This window comes from Falco punctatus (assembly GCF_963210335.1).
Source record: "Falco punctatus genome assembly, chromosome: 2".
In the NCBI taxonomy this organism is placed as follows: domain Eukaryota; kingdom Metazoa; phylum Chordata; class Aves; order Falconiformes; family Falconidae; genus Falco; species Falco punctatus.
The window spans coordinates 36,513,042-36,533,325 of NC_137581.1; the positions used below are offsets into that span (position 1 = coordinate 36,513,042).

The 20,284-nt window shown below is 37.1% G+C and overlaps 1 long non-coding RNA gene across 1 annotated transcript in view; it reads right to left on the reverse strand.

Annotated features, from left to right (window-relative positions):
* Positions 1 to 20,284, reverse strand: part of LOC308059127 — a 63,019-nt gene that overhangs the window by 31,319 nt on the left and 11,416 nt on the right. Inside the window, exon 1 of the long non-coding RNA XR_013926141.1 lies at positions 1 to 20,284. This exon is cut by the window's left edge and continues 13,869 nt beyond it; it is cut by the window's right edge and continues 11,416 nt beyond it. This is a non-coding gene — a long non-coding RNA (uncharacterized lncRNA).

Sequence of the window (20,284 nt, forward strand, 5' to 3'; positions counted from 1 at the left end):
AATGTTTGGAACATTATTTGAACATTTATATTATTTCCTTAATATTAAATAGATGAAGCAAAGGTAATTTCACTTTTCTCTTCTCTTAAGAGAAAAAAATACAGGGTTTAGTATAGCTCTTTTATTTCCTCTCTGCCAGCAATATACTCAGGATCTCATCTACCCTGCACATACATACTGTAAGAAATGCAGTAAGTCCACTCTTCCACTCTAGCCCAGGCATGTTTAGATGAAAAAGTATGTGGAAAATTCATATCATTTTTACATATTCAGCATCTATGCTACCTACTTAATGACCTTTAATGAAGAGAAGCAGGCATTTATTTTCCTTCTCACAATGGAATAAGTTGCATCTACAGGAATCTATTTCTCTATGGTGATTACAAAAATGGCCCCAATAACTACCTCCAGTGTGGATGCCTATACAACAGATGGCAAGTGTTAGGTGAAGTGAATCCCACCTCAGAGATAAAAGAGAAATTTACATCTAAAGTAAAAATGTAAACTCCTACAAAAAGTCTTAATCTATATAAAATTTAACCTTTCTACAGTTAATACAAAATGAAGTAGAAATACGATTATCCAACTTCGAAATCATTATTGTTAATTAACTTCTACAGTCTTGGTATATAAAAACGGGCCTGAAATGGGCCTAGAAAAAACATTTAATGTGATCCACTATTATGTACATTATTCTGTAATTTTACTTTTGTGTATCATGTAAGGAGAAATATGTAAAGGACAACTGAACATAGTTATATCAGTAGAAGACGAGGTTCTAAGCTAGTTAGGGCAGATAAACCTCAAAAAAGACTAGTACACAAAGTCTACAGGATACTAATTATACCCACTTTCTTCCTTTCCCCCTTTCCTTTCTGTCTATAGTAAATATGACTAGGACATATGCCTGGAATTCAACAAGGGATTATTTCTGGTAAAAAATGCCTTAAATTAAGATTATTGCTGTTATATATACCAGTGAAGGAGAACAGATGTTCTTATTTCTGTGGTTTAGATTTAGATAGACTATCCTTCTTTTGAGAGCTTACCTATTGTTGCAATTATTTTTATATGTCATAGATGTGTGAGCCTTAAGGGTTATATTTTTAATTGGAAATATCTAGGCAGAAACAGATTTTGTGTTGTTAAGTGCAAAACCTATGGTTGCTTCTGTGTTGAATTTTAATCTGGCCAAATTCACTGCATAAGTATATGGGAGGTATAAGAAATGTCAATCTTTTCCATATGTAAAGCCTACCCACTTTCCCTATTTTGTTCACATATGGTTAAGATATGTATAAGCTGAAAAAAGAACTCAATTACAGTCTCGTTGAAAACTGGAGTACCTAGCATTCAACAACACTGGTGTAACTGGATTCCTAGATCATAACTAAATACAATTTCTACCCCAAAACCAGATAAATAAACCATATGTGGCTTAAAAATTACATCAGTTACACACTCCAGTCTTTTGAAAATTATAGCTTTCATCAGTAGCTAGCAAAGTTTTCACCATTGTGCTTGATTTTATGCTGAATGTTGTTTCAGAGAGGAACTCTCCATAACTTTTCACTTACTGTATTATCCTCCTTCAAATGAATTGTCCATATTCTAGTTTGAATCTATATTATTAAGTGAACAATTTCTTGAAATGTATGTGCCTTAGTTTAGCTTCCAATTTAGGTTCCAGTATGGTAAAGCAGCTCAAACATATATTAAATTCTTAAATTAGATTGAGAAGTCTGAGTCATGACAGTCCAAGAACACTCTTTTTAGTACATATCAATGTTCTGGTTTGTTCCAAACAGAAATAGATTTTTTCTAGCCTGAAAAAAAGACCAAAAAAAAAAATAATGCAAATGACCATCACGGGCATTATTTACTGGTACATTTGTGGAAGATATGAGAAAAAAACCAGGATGGATAATGTATAGATATTTTCCTAGGGTTTCTTTTCACAATGAAGATTATGAGAATCTCACAATGAAAATAATGAGCGTTTAGATTCTTGCTATACCAAGAGTCCTGCTTTATCTTTGTCATTTGAACATGTTCTTGGCCTCATGCTCATTAATACCAGAATAATTTCAATTTATTTAGCCTTGCACCTGTCTTGATGTTAGGCTTATTTTCAGTAGGTGATTCACTTAGTTTATGTTGTTACGATTAGAACATCAGTAAATTGCAGCGGTGTTACTATGATATTCCATTCATATCAAGAAGTTTTGTACTAGCTTTAGCTTATGCTATCCTAAAATAGCTAAAGCTCAAATAATAGTTGATGATAAATATAACTTCTTTAGCCTACATATGTCTTGTAACTGCTCATATATAAGTCTTCTGAATCATGTCTTTTAATTTATGCCTATAACTAGTATATACAAGGGAGGTTTAGGTTTTCAGAGCTTTCCTTAACATGGATCACCTGCTGTGTTGGTTCACATCTTTTGATAGAAAGGGTATATCCTTGTGACTAACTTTAAACAAGACATTTTCCTGCTGTATCAAGACCTCTTTCAAGACTCCTTCACAAGTACACTTATTGTCTCTCTTCCACCCACCCACCCACCCTTTTTTTTTTTTGTCTTATTAAGACTCCCTATCTTTCATTTGTTGTTTGTGCTTCCCACCTGAAATTTGTATTTGAAGCTTTACTGTCGGGGACCATACAGCACTCACCTGGTCTCCTTTCATGATTAGAGCTTTCAGGCACGTAGAGATAATGTCTCTTTTTAGCTGCCAGCAGAACTATTTCTACGTTAAATATAATTTTTAGACACTGCATAACAAGAGGACTTCTCAGTTACATTTTGTTCTTCTAGCCTGTTATTAATGAGCAATTATTCACTTACTATAGGATACAAAAGATGGTGCATTCATGCAGCAGATAAAAATTAAAATATATTTGAAAGCATCTAATACTTAGATAAATCTGTCTTTATAGGAACTTAGGTCACAAACACCACCTTCATGAGGCTGTAAAATTACTAAGGTTTTTTGTCTTTAGGAAATTTACCTTTATTAAATTGCATACATACTCATGTATCAAGTTTTTGGCAAAATTTGAGTCTGATTTCTACAGTCCTAAAAAAGAATAGCTTTTTGAGTCTAAAGTAATTGTTCATAGATCCATCATGACAAGGTATGACCTTGTCCAGTTGGAGAACAGATACTTTTTCTTTCTTTAAATGATATTTCTTCATGAAAAATAATCAGTATTGAATGCCCCACTGTTTTACCCTTAGCTGACATTAGTACTGTCTCTGGATTTGTATTTTGTTCTCCAGAAATGTATCTAGAATGGACAGTCTTAGTGAATGTTTTTTTAATTATTTTTTTTTTTCAGATAGAGACACCAGGCCTTTGGATTTGATGTGCTATGTAACAGAGTAAAAAATAGATACATTTGTCTCCTTTTAATGTTATTTTTCCTACATATCTCTCAGTCTTCATTGATATGACATTCTAATTCTCTGAATGAAAATGCCTATGACTGTTATCATGAGATCCAGTTTAATGCAGGTGGAAACTGAAAATTTATAACTTTATTCGGTCATTTCCTACCTCATTCAGGGGTTTTTATTTTCATCATAGAAGTACCCAGAAATATATTTTAACCATGACAAAAATTATCATTATAATTTTGCATAAGCAAAATAATTTTTTTCCACACAACACTAACATTGAAATTGAGACAACAACGTAAACCATACAATTTATTTGTGTTTTATTACTATGGAAATTGCTAAATATTCTTTTAAATCTCACTGTTTCTGTTAGTGTTCTCCATCTCTCTGTTACCATCTGGCTATGTCGTCTTCTGTTCAAATGCAACAAGAGTATCTCACACATTCAGAACGATTTTCATCTTTTACTTCTATTGTTTAAAGTTAACTAGCTGCTTAGTAGTTGTAAATTATGAATGAGGAGGAATTTAATTTGATTATGATCTTTTCTCCTAAAAAAAAATAATCTAGTTTCTCTTCTACATATACACTTCATAAGTCTTTCTTGAAAATAAGTAATGGTTCTACTTTCACAGTATATTACTGGGACAATTTTGTTATAGCAAAATAAAACTGGGATGGAGATAAAAATTGATGAACATTTTTGAACTAATTGTAGTAACAGCTTACTGGTGACATAGATTGCAGTTATGTAAGTTTCTTGCTAGGCAACAAACTACTCACAGAGCTCTAACTCATGAAAATTCCACAGAATGCATCTTGGGATTTTCAAATACCTTATTGAAATGGAACTTCCTAACCACTTAAATGCCAGACATGTAAAAGTGCACACAGTGAAAAAAAGATAGAAATAATACACCTAGGCAAGACCCTCTGATGCTTGGCACTTTGTTACAATCACCTACTTCCTTGCAAATAGTATGTAAAGTGCTGCCAGTCTGAATGGCTAAATCATTCTGGCTCATGCATGTCTACACACATTGAAAATACTGTATAAAAGAGCAAGCTACTGGAAAATTTAGTTTCCAGTCATTTGTTGTTGATAGATTCTACCTGGCAGAAAGAAAACCATTTCAGTAGGATTTATGTATTGTACTCATGAACGAGGCCGGTGCTGAATCACAAGTATTAGTTCACACCTCAGCATTGCAACAAGTTGTCTTTGTTTGCTATAGAAGCCCCAGAGTTAAAAAACAATCATTCCACTTCATGGTTATGTGGCTCTTCATGGTAATATGTTGTGTATACAGACACTAGTTTACAACACCTTTATAATAAGAGGTTGCATGAGCACAGGATTCACATTCTGATGCTGACCTTGAAGCCATAGCTACCTAATGAATGACCATCAATCAGATTTTCCTATTATTATTATGACAAATCTGATGACTAACATGAGTGAACAAGAGCACTGGTTCAGTGATATCTTACATTCTGACTTTGAGTGCAGATACCAGTCTTTACAGTCACAGATGAGCCAGCTCCTCTGCCTCAGTTCTTTAAACTAAAAATAAAGTCTTCTGAAACATGTAAATTCTTATTATTTGCAAAGAATTAAAAAAATAATCAAGGGATAAAAAGAAAAAAGAATCCTGCTAGTTATCTGTACTTATGAACATCAGATTAGATCTTGTTACCTGATCACTATCTTCAGAAGACCAATATTACCGTTTTCTTATCCTAAAAATATAACCTCTATGAAAGTGGTAGTTAACAGCAGAGATTATCATGCTAGTATCTTTTTATACTTCAGTATTGACTATCTGGGGTTTCCTACCACTTTCCTCCCTTACAGTCCAGAGAGATCTGGGGAAAGAGAATGTTTGCTGTCATCTGTCACATAGACAAACTAGATCCCAAATTTTTGAAGGTCAAAATAAGAAATCAACCTTACATGTCTTAGTAGTTTTACAACCATTTTTATCCTGGTGCTTTCCAAGTTAAAAAGATAGCACTAAAATAAGTAATATATGTTCTTCTATTAAAACTTAAAATTTAGATTATTACAAATGTATTAGATTCCTTAGCAGATCAAATGAAACAATATATTCTCCAAAAAGAATCAAGGGCATCTATGGAGATCTTTTCTTAAAAGGACACAGATTTTTGTTCTATTGCTCTATTAAAAATCTATTTAACATTAAGTATTTTCCAACATTTACTTAAAGTGACACCACCTATAAGCCAATACATCAAGAAAGTCCAAATCTCTCAGTACAGAAATGGCTTCTTTTTTTTTTTTTTTTTTCCCCCCTTGTTAGGCAGTTACAAAATTCTGGTCCATACAGCTGAGGTTTTATGCAGCCACAGATGAGATTCCAGTTCCTGAGGAAGGATCTATGCCACCTATTAATACTTCCAACTGTAATATGTAACAGGATGAATATACAGCCATCCCATTGCACAAGCATCCTTCCTCTTATGTTCATAATGCGATTAAAAGAGGGTAGAATCAGCATGCCTCTCCACACTACTATCTTCATTATAAAAAGCAGGTATTTTCTATGTGAGAGAAAGATAACTCGCACTTTTGTGTCTTTTCCATCCATATGCTTTAATCAGTCTGAATTACAATTACTAGACTGAACCCCAAAACTTCTAGTATGGGCTAGGATATTTTTTCAATCGAGTATGTTATGGCTGTTGAGCATCTGATATATTTTAAATATTGTCTCTCAGAAGCTCTGAATGTAGGGCTAAATAATGAACATTCACAGAAATTGGCTCAATTACATGATTGCCAGAGGTAAATGAAGGCTTCAGAATACAGCTTGCAATAAACAGGGTAAGAAAGACCATTTTCCTCTCAGTACTGTTGAGGGAACAGCATTAAGGTAGCATTTCTAAGCTCCTAGGATTTTAAACCAGGCTCCTGAGTCTAAAGAAGATTTATAACTAACAGTGTAAGGGACTCAAGGAGCTTGTGATTCCAGCAACCACTGAGATGTTATGTTGCAGAACAGAGCCCAAAGAGACTTTTGCTCTCATACTCCTCTTTAATCAGGTCTTTGTTTTTCCCTAAGACAAAGTAAATAAAGGAAGCGCTTGCATTTCATTCTGTCCCCTTCAGGTAAGCCAGACATGATATAAAAGTGGCAGAGGGACCTTAAGAATAGGGTTTTTTCTAACAAGAAACTTAACAGTCTAAGAAATTTACTGGGATAGGGTAAACAATATTATCCTCAAAGTTATATTTTCAGTCTCATTCTCTACTTCATGGCAGCGCTAATTCCATAGCCCTTAATGTCCTTGTCTTCTACCCTAATAGTTTTTTAAAGGAATGGGGCAAATAGTATATCTATGCTGAGAAATGATACAGACATACAGAGACTAGCTGCAAACAAGCTTCTCAGTGAGAAGGAAATAAAAAGAAATTAGCACGTGGCGTACTATACTACTGTGGCTAGACTATTCTCAGTGTCTAAACTAGCTTATTTAGAAAGCCTAAATCTGATGAAAGGGACATTTTTCCAAATGGTTACTAAATCAGATGGCATTTGCAAATGGAGAAGGCCACTGAAGAGCCAGTTACCCAATCATACGGAAGCCAGAAGCCAGAAAAAAAGTAGAAGTTACTAATACAATCAACAACTAACAGAACTGCTCAGTACTCATTTACATGCTTGGGGACACTGACACTTGAAAAGCCTAGTGATGCTGAACCCATAATGTGAACCAGCTTTGATCTACGGAAAACAAGCAGTGCTGAAAGGAAGGAAGTGTGTATTGAAGAAATTACATAGGTTACTGCTAATAATCAGCCAGGTAGTATAGACAACAGAAAAACATCTCATGCAGAATCAGGGAGTTTTGCATATTAATGGATATTTCTTAGGATAAAGTATCTTTTTAAAGTTCTGTTGAGAATGTACTTCAATGAAAGGTATTTTAAAAACCTATGTTATAATAAAGAAATAGACTTAAACAGTATTCATATACTTCTAGTGAATGGGTACAAGGAAATTTAGATTCTTGCAGCTATAATATTTCCCATAGCTACTATGTGAACAAGATTAATTCCTTCAGCTAAGCATAATGTATAGGAAAGACAGTTGCAATGAACTTGTTGAATTGTTTGAAACCATAAAGACCTATTTGTGACTTCTGTTTCAACCTAGACTAAAACCGGATTTCTGGGTAAAAGCAACCATTATGATCACACAGGGTGTATAAGTAATTAGAAATAAGATCATAGAATAGTGTCCAACATTACTGATGCCTTTAAGATCTTTATACATCATGCATTTGAAGACAGTATTAGAGAAAAGGACCTATGGGTAGGAAAAGGCAGAGATTAGATCAGTTGATTTAACCCTTGGTTACTCTGGTGTTCCCCAAGAATAAGACTGAGGAAAATGTTAAATGCAAGGCTGGACTGTGCTCCTAGAGCGTTCCCATGAAGCAGCTTCTCAATACAGAAGATAATGGTAAAAAGGTAATTAATCACATTCAGAAAGCTGGCCTAGCTAAGCAATCTACGTAACATTTGAACATCTTAATCACAATTAAAACAAAAAATAAATCAAATGGTAAGTAAATGATTATGCTGACTATAGAAAACTTCAGTCAATTGGAGGCAGCTACCCATTTGCACACTTAGCTGATCAACTCATTAAAGTGTCAGAAGCAAATATTTCATTAGTTTGGTTCTGGCATTTGGATGTCACCAGATTAAACTAACATTTGCAGATGAAAAAAGAACTGGTTTTGTGACACCCACAGGGGTTTCAGACCAAAGGAATGCCTTTGTGAGTCATGAGTGTCCCAGGGATGTTTCAGTAGGTAGTAAATGATCTATTACAAATTCTGAGATTGAAGATAACTTCACAACTTAAATGACTCCATGTGTTTCCGCAAAACCTGGAAAGAACATCTGATTGGAGTGAAAAGGAATTTTAAAGTAAGAAAAATGAGTGTTGTTTTGTAAAAAGGTACTTCGTCTTTTTCGGATACAGAGATGATGAAGATGGGTTTTTCAAGCATCAGAAATCCAGCATGATGAGAGAATGCAAAAAGCAAAGTGATTTGCAAGTTCCACAGAAAATCTGTCTGAAAGTTTACATTGCAGGCAAAAGTATAATAGTTCCCAAATGACTTCGTCCAGACTGAGCAACACCTAAACTTTCTGTAGCATGGCAAGCTGTAGACAATCCAGGAGACTTCTGGAGTACATTGAAGATAACTTCTTAAGCCGGGTAATAGACAGCCCTACAAGAGCAGGAGACACTGGACCTGTTGGACAGTAATGCAAATGAGCTAACAGCTGATATCAAGATTGGAGGCAGCCTTGGGCTGCAGTGACCATGCGCTGGTGCAGTTTGCAGTCTTGAGGGGTATGGATGAGGCAAAGTGTAAAGTCACAACTCTGAATTTAGGAAAAGCAAAATTTCAGCTTTTCAAGGAGTTAGTCAATAGGGCACCCTGGGAAACTGCCCTCAGAGACAGAACAGAGCTGGCAGATCTTGAAGAACAAGAGCTCTTGATCCCCAGGTGTAAGAAATCAGGCAAGAAACTGGCATGGCTGAGTCAACACCTGATGGTCAAACTAAAGAGCAAGAAGGAAATGCACAGGCAGTGGAAGCAGGGACAGATATCCTGGGAAGAGATGCCCGGTTGCATAGGAATAGGGTCGGGAAGGCCAAAGCGTGTCTAGAACTGAAATTAGCAAGGGACACAAAGAATAATAAGAAATCCTTCTATAGGAACGTCAGCCAGAAAAGGAAGGTCAAAGAAAGTGCACCCCGACAGAGGAACACAACCAGCAAACTGCTAACAACAGACAAGGAGAGGACCAAGGTACTCAATAACTTTATTGCCTCTGTCTCCGCTGGCAAATTCTCTTCCCACACCTCTCGAGTGGATGGACCTCAAGGCAGGGACTGGGGGAGCACAGTTCCTCCCAATGTAAGAGAAGATCAGGTTCAAGACCACCTGAGGAACCTGAACTTAAAGTTGCCAAGCCAGTCCCTATGATAATTGAAAAGTCATGACAGTCCAGTGAAGTCCTTGGTGACTACAAAAAGAGAAACATTGCACCCATTTTAAAAAAGGGTAGAAAGGAGGACCCTGGGAACTACCAACCTGACAGCTTCACCTCTGTTCCTGGGAAGATCATGGAACAGATCCTCCTAGAAGCTATAGTAAGACACATGGAGAACAGGGAGGTGATTTGAGACAGCTAACACAGCTTCACCAAGGGCAAGTCCTGCCTGGCCAACCTAGTAGCCTTCTATGATGGAATGACTACATCAGTGGACAAGGGAAGACCTATGGATCTCATCTATCTGGAATTCTGTAAGGCTTTTGACACTGTTTCCCACAACATCCTTCTCTCTAAATTGGAGGGATATGGATATGATGGATGGACTGTTCAGCAGATGAGGAATTGGTTGGATGGTTGCATCCAGAGGGTAGTGGTCAACAGCTCGCTGTCCAGACAGAGATCAGTGATAAGCGGTGTCCCTCAGGGGTCCATATGGGGACCAGTACTGTTTAATATATTTGTCAATGACATACACAGTGGGATTGAGTACACCCTCAGCAAATTTGCAGAGGACACCAAGCTGAGTGGTGTGGTTGACAAGCCTGAAGGATAGGATGCCATTCAGAAGGACCTGGACAAACCTGAGAAATGGGTCCATATGAACCTCATGAGGTTCAAGAAGGTCAAGTGCAAGGTCCTGTACCTGGGTTACAGCAACCCCTGGTATCAATACAGGCTGAAGGATGAAGGGGTTGAGAATAGCCCTGTGGAGAAGGATCTGGGGGTAATGGTGGATGAAAAACCAGACACGATCCAGCAATGTGTGCTTGCAGCCTAGGAAGACAACCATATCCTTGGCTGCATAAAAAGAAGCATGGCCAGCAGGTCAAGGGAAGTAATTCTGTCCCTCTGCTCTGGTGAGACCCCACTTGGAGTACTGCATCCAGTTCTCAGGTCCCCAGTGCAAGAAAGACACGGACCTGTTGGAGCAGGTCCAGAGGAGGGCAAAAAAAACAGTTCTAAGGATGGAACTCCTCTCCTATGAGGAAAGGCTGAAAGAGTTGGGGTTATTCAGCTTGGAGAAAATGCTCTGAAGAGACCTCATTGCAGTCTTTCAGTATATAAAGGAGGTTTATGAGAAAGATGAGGACAGATGTTTTAGTAGGGCTTGTTGCAATAGGACAAGGGGCAATGGTTTTAAATTAAAAGAGGATAGATTCAGACTAGATTTAAGGAGGAAATTTTTTATGATGTGGGTGGTAAGATGCTGGTGCAGGTTGCCTGGAGAGATGGTAGATGTCTCATCCCTGGAAACAATCAAGGTCAGGGCTTTGAACAACCTGATCTAGTTGAAGATGTCCCTGTTCATTGCAGGAATGTTGGACTAGATGACCTTTAAAGGTACTTTCTAACCCAAATGAATCTATGATTGTACGTTTCTGAAATCATAGAAGAAAGGATCTTTAGGCCATACTGTGTCAGGTATGTCAGCTGGTCTAAGTTAGTCGCCCTAGGCTGTTTCTTTTGTCAAGCAAGGGATAGGAGTGCTTTAGACTGCCAGCTTCTTCTCTCCTGTTTAGAAGGATACATGACTACCTGAAAGGAAATATTTTCATCTCTCCTAATTACAGGTGTCTATAGGTACTTTTAAACATCTAAATGCACACTCTGCAGAAAATACCTTCGGTCACACGCTTTTTAACAGTGGTGCTTCTTTCTGTATTCTCTAAAGAAGGAAATCAAATTATTAAGCTTGGTGTTTAAGTTTTTGATGGTTAAATTTAGATAAGATGAATCTCACACTTGTATTTCTTATTGTATATATATATTAGGTATGGATTTCACAGCATATTGAGGCTATACCAAGATATAATAGCTCTTTATGAAGTGATATTATCTGGAGTAATACTGATATGGATTTTCTACTTTGCTGAATGTTCCATTCTTCATTAGCTTGGCAGGCGGGTAGGCAAAACAAGGTTGTTACAGTTCTCATTTGGGAGAGTAGTAACATTCAAATGAGGCTTGTGAAACAGGAAATATGAACATTACAAGGGCCTGGGCTACTTGTAGTATTTAGAAAAAAATCTGGAAAAGTTTGATACTGCAAAAGATCATGAAGTCCATAAATGAATGTCCATTGCTCCCACTATCACACTGCTCTGGGGCTAATACCTACTGCCTTGCTGGTGGGGACAGCATGTTCAGCTGTGACATCAAAGAGCTGCAGGAAGCATCCTCCAGACTAACCAGGGAGCATGAGGAGAGGCCATCTGAGACCTGTCTGGAGGCAGACTGCCTGCATTTGAATGAATAGCAGAACACAGCTATTTCTAAAGCCCATTTGTGTGTTTCTAAACCCTACCTATGGGTTTCTAAAGCTTACTCATATGTTAATGAATTTATGAGTGAATCTGCAATCTCATCAGCCTTCTAAGCCCTGGTAGTTCTCAAACAGACTGACATCGTGAACTCCAAAGGCAAGAATGCTAGTTGGAAATCAGTACTTGTTGACAGTTCTGAAAAAAACCCAGAATACACTCTAATATTTCCTTCTTCTTCAAATGAGGAAAGCATGACTGTGTATTGGTTTTGTATCAGTGTCAGGTATCTTCAAAACACTGTGATGTTTTGCCATACATTTATGTAGATTGTCTCCAGAAATGGAGATAATTATGTAGGTAAAAGATTCTCTTCCCGTACAGATTTGGCATAACTTTCAGGAGAGAACAGTGAAGCAGTACAACATTTTTAGTGCATATTCAGCTTTAGATTTTAAAGAGCATGGCCTTTTTGGGAGAAAGGTTAGGTATGAATTGCTTCAATATATTATCATACCAAGAAACAGCAGATGTTCCAATGAATATTTAGGTAGTGGTATTTCAATAGCTTTGGATAGTTTTTTTCTCTTCTCTCAACCCACCATTGATCAATCATAAGTCCTAGAAAAATGCAGCTGGACTTGTCAAAGCAACCTCCTTAATTCTGGTCCAGAAGCTCTTGTCACCTTTAGAATTTGCTATAAAAAAATTGCTTGCCCCTTAAAATGTCATTCCTCTCACTCCCCTCTAGGCCTTGCAGTAGCTCAGTTGCATCACTTTAGAAGACTTCTGGGGCACTTGTAATACCAAACGGGAAGTCACAAAAGGAACATATTTCCAAGTGACATTTGTAAAAAAATGCCTGCTTGATACTCTGAGGGCAGAGCAGGACATAAGTAAATCCCCTGAAACCACTATTGTATCTAGGAAGGATAACACCACTTAGAAACTGGGATTCTTGGGATTTTATATTGGGGGTTATTACACTTTCTCATCCTTATTGCCTTAGGCACAAACCCCACTGAGGTCCCTAGAAGTTCACAGCAATCACGGAAAAGCCATGGGAACCAGTGCAATATGCAGCTTATATTTCATCAGTGTGCCTTTTTACAGCATTCTTTCCCAACCTATACCATTCTTTGATCTGGCCTCCTGTGCAGTTTAAGAGCTATAATAGCCACGTTTCTCCAACCAACCAGCATTTCCACTCCCCCCCCCCCCCGCCCCCAATCTTTGTATTTCTCTAAATCTTCAATTTTGAGAGTCACATTTCTACCAATTCTCACAAAAATGGGCAATTTTCAGAAACTTCATGCCTGCTTACCTGAGCAAATATTTAACATGGGTTGTTTGGGTTTTTTTCCTCCTTTTTTGCTACTTTTAAAGAAGCTTAGGCAAAACTATTACTGAAGTAATTTTTAAATGGTTATTTTATAATAAATTGTTATTGAAAAGAAATATATTGCAAAGAAAATACTCTGTAAGCATGGACTGTTGTGGTCAATTCTTACAGCAGTACCTAAGGCTGTACAAAAGCCAGTTACACAAGATCATACATACTTAATTCTGCTTTCTTAGACTTTTGAACTTAAGTAAATATTAAGCATCTTACAAAAATAATGCCTTTTTACATTACACATTATTACACCTAACAAAAATAATGCCCCAAAATAACTGCTTAAGGGAAGAACTCAGAATGTTTCCTGATTTATGTGGGGTTTTTTTGGTTTTTGGTTTTTTAATTTGGGATGTAGCCAGATGCTTGCTTACAGAACAGCTGGAGCTATTCAGCAGATGACAGCTCCATAGCTGTTAGTTATCACTCCTTACTTGAGATGTGATAACTGGATGCATGACTACTGCTGGCCCATTTCAGGCCAAATAAACCAGATTGTTTGACGGAAGCAGTGCAAGTCATTTAGGCAAACTCAATTTACTTATACTGAAATGAACTAAGAATGAACCCAGAAACATAGCCACATTTATCCCACCTAATTCCACTACAGTGCCAAAACGAAAAGCCCAGGACTTCTATACTGACACTGAAGTGAGATAGGCACCGTTGCAAAGTGGTTCCTCTATGTGGAAGTGCTTCTTTCACTTTATTATCAAGAAAGTCTGAGCTACTAATTTAGATCAAACACCCCATTAAGGCATACAAGTTAATGCCTATAGTTAGACAGGATAAATCAGTCTCAAAGACTGCTTCACATATGTGGGTAATATGTGAGGTGTCTGGTGAAGGAGGACTAACTCCTTTTTAAAAAAACAGCAGCTGTTTTGCAGGCAAGTTTTTATTTTATAACTGTTATATTAACTTTTCCACAGATCTCTAAGACAAAGTCATATTGTCACTGCTTGGAACCCATATTAAAAGCTTGCTTTCAAAATACAGTTATACCTTTACATCACTTTTGGAAAGAATACCCAGGTATAACAACAAGCATTTGAGAAGGGTTGTATGAACCAAGATTATGCATTTGCTGTGCTCCCATTTTGTAGGAAGCTGTTATTTTCTTTTTTGTGGTCAATCCATCCCACAAATTAGCATGAGGGAAAAGGTAAGACACATGTTCCTCACTCCTGTTTACTTTCCTTCAGTGACTCTGGGAGGAATGGAAGGGTTAAATAATTTAGCAAAGTTGAAAGAGAACAAGTTTGAGCAACTGGATTCTGAAAATAATTATTTGGATTTATATTTATATTCATAATGGTATTGTTATTATTTCAAATAGATTAAGTACATCTATGTCTTCATCACAGAATTAGCTGAAGTGATGTGGGTGTGAGCATCCAAGCTAGTTTAATTGTATTTAAGCAGACACATTGAAGTTATTTAGGTCTTCACTGTCTCTGTTGCAAGCAAATTATGTCCTAGTTTGTGTTGCAATACCTGACACTCTCTGGTTGTCTTCCAGTGAATGTGGAAGAGCTTACTTGTCTTCATAGATTTGTGGGAAGACAGTGACCTGTTTGTGAGGAGGCTGCGAAACAGTTCAGCAAATGTCCTCCGTAGAAAGTGGTTATCTTGTTAATTTGAGTAACAATCCTGGTCAGGCTTAATTAATTCCCCAAAGTCAGCTACCTGCCAAAGTAAAAAGCCAAAGGTATCATTGGTCTACAGGGAAGCACCTAAAGTTGTGTTTCTATGAGCTGCTGAGCTAATCTAATAGTTCACTGATGCCAAAATACTGAGAGAACCTTGGTCCTCTGCCTTCCTTGCTGCAGTCTTGGTGCTTGGATCCACCATTCACCAATCCAAAAGAAAGCTATCCACTTTTGTTTATTTGGGGTCTTGTTTAGTCTTCAGCAAAATTAGCCAGTTTAACTGGATCAGGGTCTTTCAGCCAGCACAATACAAATAGTAGATGTACACTGCCAATACTGAAAAGAGGAGACAAGAAACCAAACAAGAAGAGTAAGAAAAAGAGGAAGAAAGGGACATGCTAATGATGCTGACCCGCTACTGTATCAGTAACTGTAGAGGTATTTCTGTACAGAATTGCTTTTAAGTTCTCTCTTGTTACCTGTTGGACTGTATATGGATAAGATGGAAAAAAGCTCTAGAAAAGAATGAGCATAACTCTAGAAGTCCCAAAACCAGTTATCCATGTGCTACATTTAGGTATATTACCCCCATTTTTTATTTCTAGTGGATTTTACAACAGGAAAACTACTTCTTATCCTGATTTTACAAGAAATAGAACAACTCTATTTTTCAATTTCCCCCCTTAAAAGTTCACTACATGCATAATACAAACTTTTTACTCGAAAGACTTTGCCTTATCAGACATTTATCTGTGCCAATAAAGGGGACACTTATGATCATTACTTTTTAGGAAAATTACTTGAACATGAGAGAGTGAAAAGGTCATGACTCCTCCTGTATATTGACATTCCAACAAGTCTGAAAACATATTACTTGTATTTGTAAAAGTAATCATATATTTCAACCTTTCTTTCCCTCCTCAGATCAACCATTTCTGTTCTGTCATGTAAGTGTCAACACGTAATTAGGTGTAAAGAGGCATGTGGTGCCAATATGCAATACTGGCACAGGATGAATTCTTGAAAAAAAAGTGACATTTGCAGGGTAATGCCAACTGTCCACATAAACCTACCATTGCTTGACTTCTGTGCTGACTTGTGAATAGGCAAAATGCCATCCAAACAGACGTTCAAGACTTCAGAGAGGCAAAATACCATGTATGTATACTAATGTATTTGCAGGGAGCACAGTTCCTAGCAAGAATGTCAACTCATCCATCTGTCATGAAAAGCCAGACCTGCAGTTATGGGAATGAGCCACAAATGACCCATCAATAACTTGGATTAGTTTCTAACAAGATTCTTCTTCAACAGAGACAAAAAATTTTGGCCTACTACCCCCTGTCTAGGATTACAGATAATCATTTTAACAAAGTCTTTAGTGTCTGTAGTCTCTGTAAAGTTATACATGATAGAGCACAGTGGCTGTGCACCTGCTGCAATGCCCTGCCAGCTCATTTTTGTGCTTGAGCATTCACACAAAGTTTCTAAAATGACTAATGGAATTAGAATGGGAAACACCATGTCTAGAGGAAAAGGCAGCAGCACAAGTCACATAGAAGATATAAACCAGCCAAGTTTTTCAAGATGGTTGCTGCAATTCAAATTTCTGACGGCACACTGGAGGATTTTACCCTGCTGAGTACAGGACTGTGCAGAGCACCTGTTGGCCCAAACACCATTACTATGGAACCAAAGACAACATAACTCTTACCATGGAGCTCCACCCAAGCTATTTAGCCCTGCTGAGAATTCAGCTAATTAGCTTGGGCTTAATGCCTTACTTAAGAAAAGGTATCATATGTGTGTATGTTTTTGGATTACCATCCTTTAATAAGTCACTGTGATGCATGGAACCTTCCAGAAATTAAATAAATAAGTAAGTAAATAAATAAATAAATGCCCAAACCACCAAACAACAAAAGAAAATAAAAAAAGTGGGTGGAAGTATGTGGGTGAGATTAGCTGAGTATACCCAAACAGAAAAGGCTTGAAAGACTCAAAGAAAGATTTGGAAGCTTACATTTTGTGCATGGGCTGTGAAACTGCTTTGAAGAAGTGGTCAGCTAGAGGATGGAGAGAATTTCCTAAAAACTAGAAAGAAGTGAATATAGTTCCTTGTAATTCAAAAAACTGAGTTTCAGTGGCTGAGAGCTGGAACTTGTCTGCAAGGGCACAACCGGTAGAAAAGTAGCTTCTAATGCTTCCCCTGCCCCCCCCTCCCCCTTTATTCTGCTTTTCTTAATCATGTTTACTACATTTAAACTGGCAATCAAAATGCTCCCTAAACTGTTCTTCAGCATGGAATGGCCTATGACTATACTCGTATACTCTCCTAGCTTCCAAAACAGGGTGGCTGAATGGGTGCTGCCAATTGAGAAAGGTGTCTTAACTTGTGCTAAATCCAAACATTACTAATGCTGTGGCAGGGCATCTACTTATTCTCCTAGGACAAAAGCATGCTAGAGACCTAACAATTTAATAGCACAGGCAATGAAGTTCCAGTACTCAGGAGATCTCTCTGGCAGTGTTTATTTTACTACTGCAAGAAAACTGTAGGTTTTCTATATTCAGAGTTATATAGTCTAGGCTTTAATCTAGTAAAACCAAAATTAAACTGAGGTTTAAATATTATTCTGTCTTTGGACTGGAGAAAATCTGAACAGATCTACCTCAAAACCTTGCCTGATTTTGAGTCCTGTCACACCGAAGTCATACATTTATATTAATTTCAGCACCTGTAGGTCAACAATCTGGTTGGGCAGCTGGTGATATTGACAGGAATTTGGCTTTTACAACCATGGGATCTACTTTGAGGATGGAGGACTGGTAGGGGAAGATGGGATGCTCCTGACAAAGTGGGGCCAAGATAAACTTTGCTAAAGACTGGCTGAACTGATGACGAGAGCTTTAAACTTGGAACAACACAACTCATAGTAATGTGCAGTAGAGGCCAACAGTGCTTGGAAAGAAAAGGTGCAGGATGATGGGAACAAGAGAGACCTCAGAAATGATAGAACAGGGCACAAGTAATTTCACCTTGGGCATAATCAGCCTGGGAAACAAGTGTTAGGAAGTGGAGATGTGCATGTGTTCACAAAGCTACAACATCATGCATCTCAGAGATAACTGAGATGTGGTGGGCAGCTAAAGCAACAACTCAGATGTAGCGACACTCATTTTTACCCGTTGACTGTGCAGGAGGTCAGAAGCTATGCCTAACTTTTAGAGGCTGTTTTTAGAGATGAAACCCACTGTTACTTTTAGATGCTTTTTTAATTTTTCTCCAGCACCTGATTTTCAGGATGCTGAATGTCCAGCTTCCCTAAAATCTTCTTATTCAGGTTGAGTGATATAAAAGTCTGCTCCCTTCTGAAAAAAAAACCCTACCACATTTATATATGAATGTTAAAAAATGTTAAAAAATAATAAAACATTTTCACCACAGACCATATATAAACACACACATAGACACATGCAATGAATATAGCTATTGATGCCAACAGCTATCGATAAGAAAGATTTCCTTCAAAACTACATGTAGATTTGGTCTTTATGAGGCAAGAGGTTAATCTGTCTGCCTGTATTGGTTTTGTAACTCAGTTGTCATTCAAGTTTACCCTGCTGAAAAGAGAAGAACTACAGCTGAGATGAAATCCAGAGAAGAACCCAACAAGACTATGTCCTCAAATCTCTTCAGCTTCTCTGTGTTTTTTCAGTGCTGTGAGCAATAAATATATCACAAGAGAATCCTCTTGTATGCACACACAGTGAAAAATAATAAATGTGTAAGACTGTATAATTGGTGATTATACAACATTGAGCTAAATATGATATACTGAATTACATTTTTTATATACCATAAAATAGTTCAACTTCATCCATAAGAAAAAACAGAGAAAGAGGTTAGCTCTGTACTCTCTAACTCTGACTTAACACATTTAAAAATCAACAGATAAAAGGAAGCAAATTGCTAGGGTGCTACAGTGAAGCTTTCTGAGCAATTGGGGAATGAAAGTGAGACCTTTAATAGTAGTTCTTAACTTGGGCATGGGAATTCGAGAAAGAGAGAGACAGAAGCAATTTCTCAGGTATCTGAGACCCAATTATGTGACTGCAACTTGAACTGCATGTGTAAGCGGAGAAGACGGAAGCACTTTTGGCTTTAAAGACCTGGCTTATTATTTTCTCTGTTGCTAACTTTGCTAAACAAGGCAGTGCTGTGCCATTTCAATGTCAAACTGCATATGTGCATTCTATATGTTGTACAAGTGAAGGAAGAACAGTTTCAACAAGATTTCATTTTGAAATAGAGTTAATATTTTCATAGGATGTAAGGCAATTCCCAAACATTTCACACTGGTGTAGTTTCTGCAAAGAATTACAGTTGAAAGTAGACAAAAAGAAAGGAGTTCTCTACCTACCTGAAAACATAACATTTCCGTATTTGTTTCTGAAAAAAGAAAGAAAATATGGGAAAGATAAAACCAAAAATATTTCCTAGTCTTTCAAATTGGGTATTTTTACATTAAAGAAATATCTTGTAAAGAAAAAAAAAAAAAAGATCTGAGGCTTAACCAAAGAAAATTTTTAAACAAAGCTTTTAGAAAATAATACAACATCCACATATGTGTGATTGTTACCTGAGTATATAAATGCATACTCAGAAAAAAAAACCCAAACCAACCACAACTTTTTTTTTCTGACCTGACTCTCTAAATATACCTTCCTTTCTTTTTTTCTTTTCTCTATTTTTCTTTGGGTTTGTTTTTTGGGTTTTTGGTTTTTTGTTTGGTTTGGTGTTTTTTTCCTTTGAGTTGGGGTGGGGGTTTTTTTGGTTTTGTTTTTGGTTTTTTTTTGTTCTCTGGGTGAGGTTTTGTGTGTCAAGGAATTAGAAAAATTACAAAAGAAAAGCAAGTTGGTTTTTTGCATCACTTCAGTGACATGGTTGTTTCCGCTGTAATTGTATCCTTACTTACAAATCTATTTTTGGTCAATACCAGAAACGGGATACTGACATCCATCATACACAGATGGACCTTTGATTCAGTGATATGCTCCCTTTTTATTTTCTTACAGTAGCCATGCTTTTTAAGGTGACAGCCACCTTCTTCAGTATGTTGAGCTCACTGATACTACATAACTGGCCTGTAATGGTTGCTAAAGATGTGGTTGTGAACATCCAAAGCTACAGTAAAGGCCAAGAAGTCTCTAGAATTTTGGTGCAATTTTAAGCAAAATCAAATGATTATACATGCCAGCTAAGAAAGATTTTAAAAGCGCGTACTTTTGCAAAAATACTTGATCAAGCTTCATAAAAATGCAATTCAATCTACTCAAACACAAATGAAGACACATACATACTCAGATGAATAACTTAAATTAAAAACCAACCCAATGAAACCCAGAAATTTACTGTATCATTAACATTAGCATGCCATTTGGTACTTTTGGTGTTGGGCTAT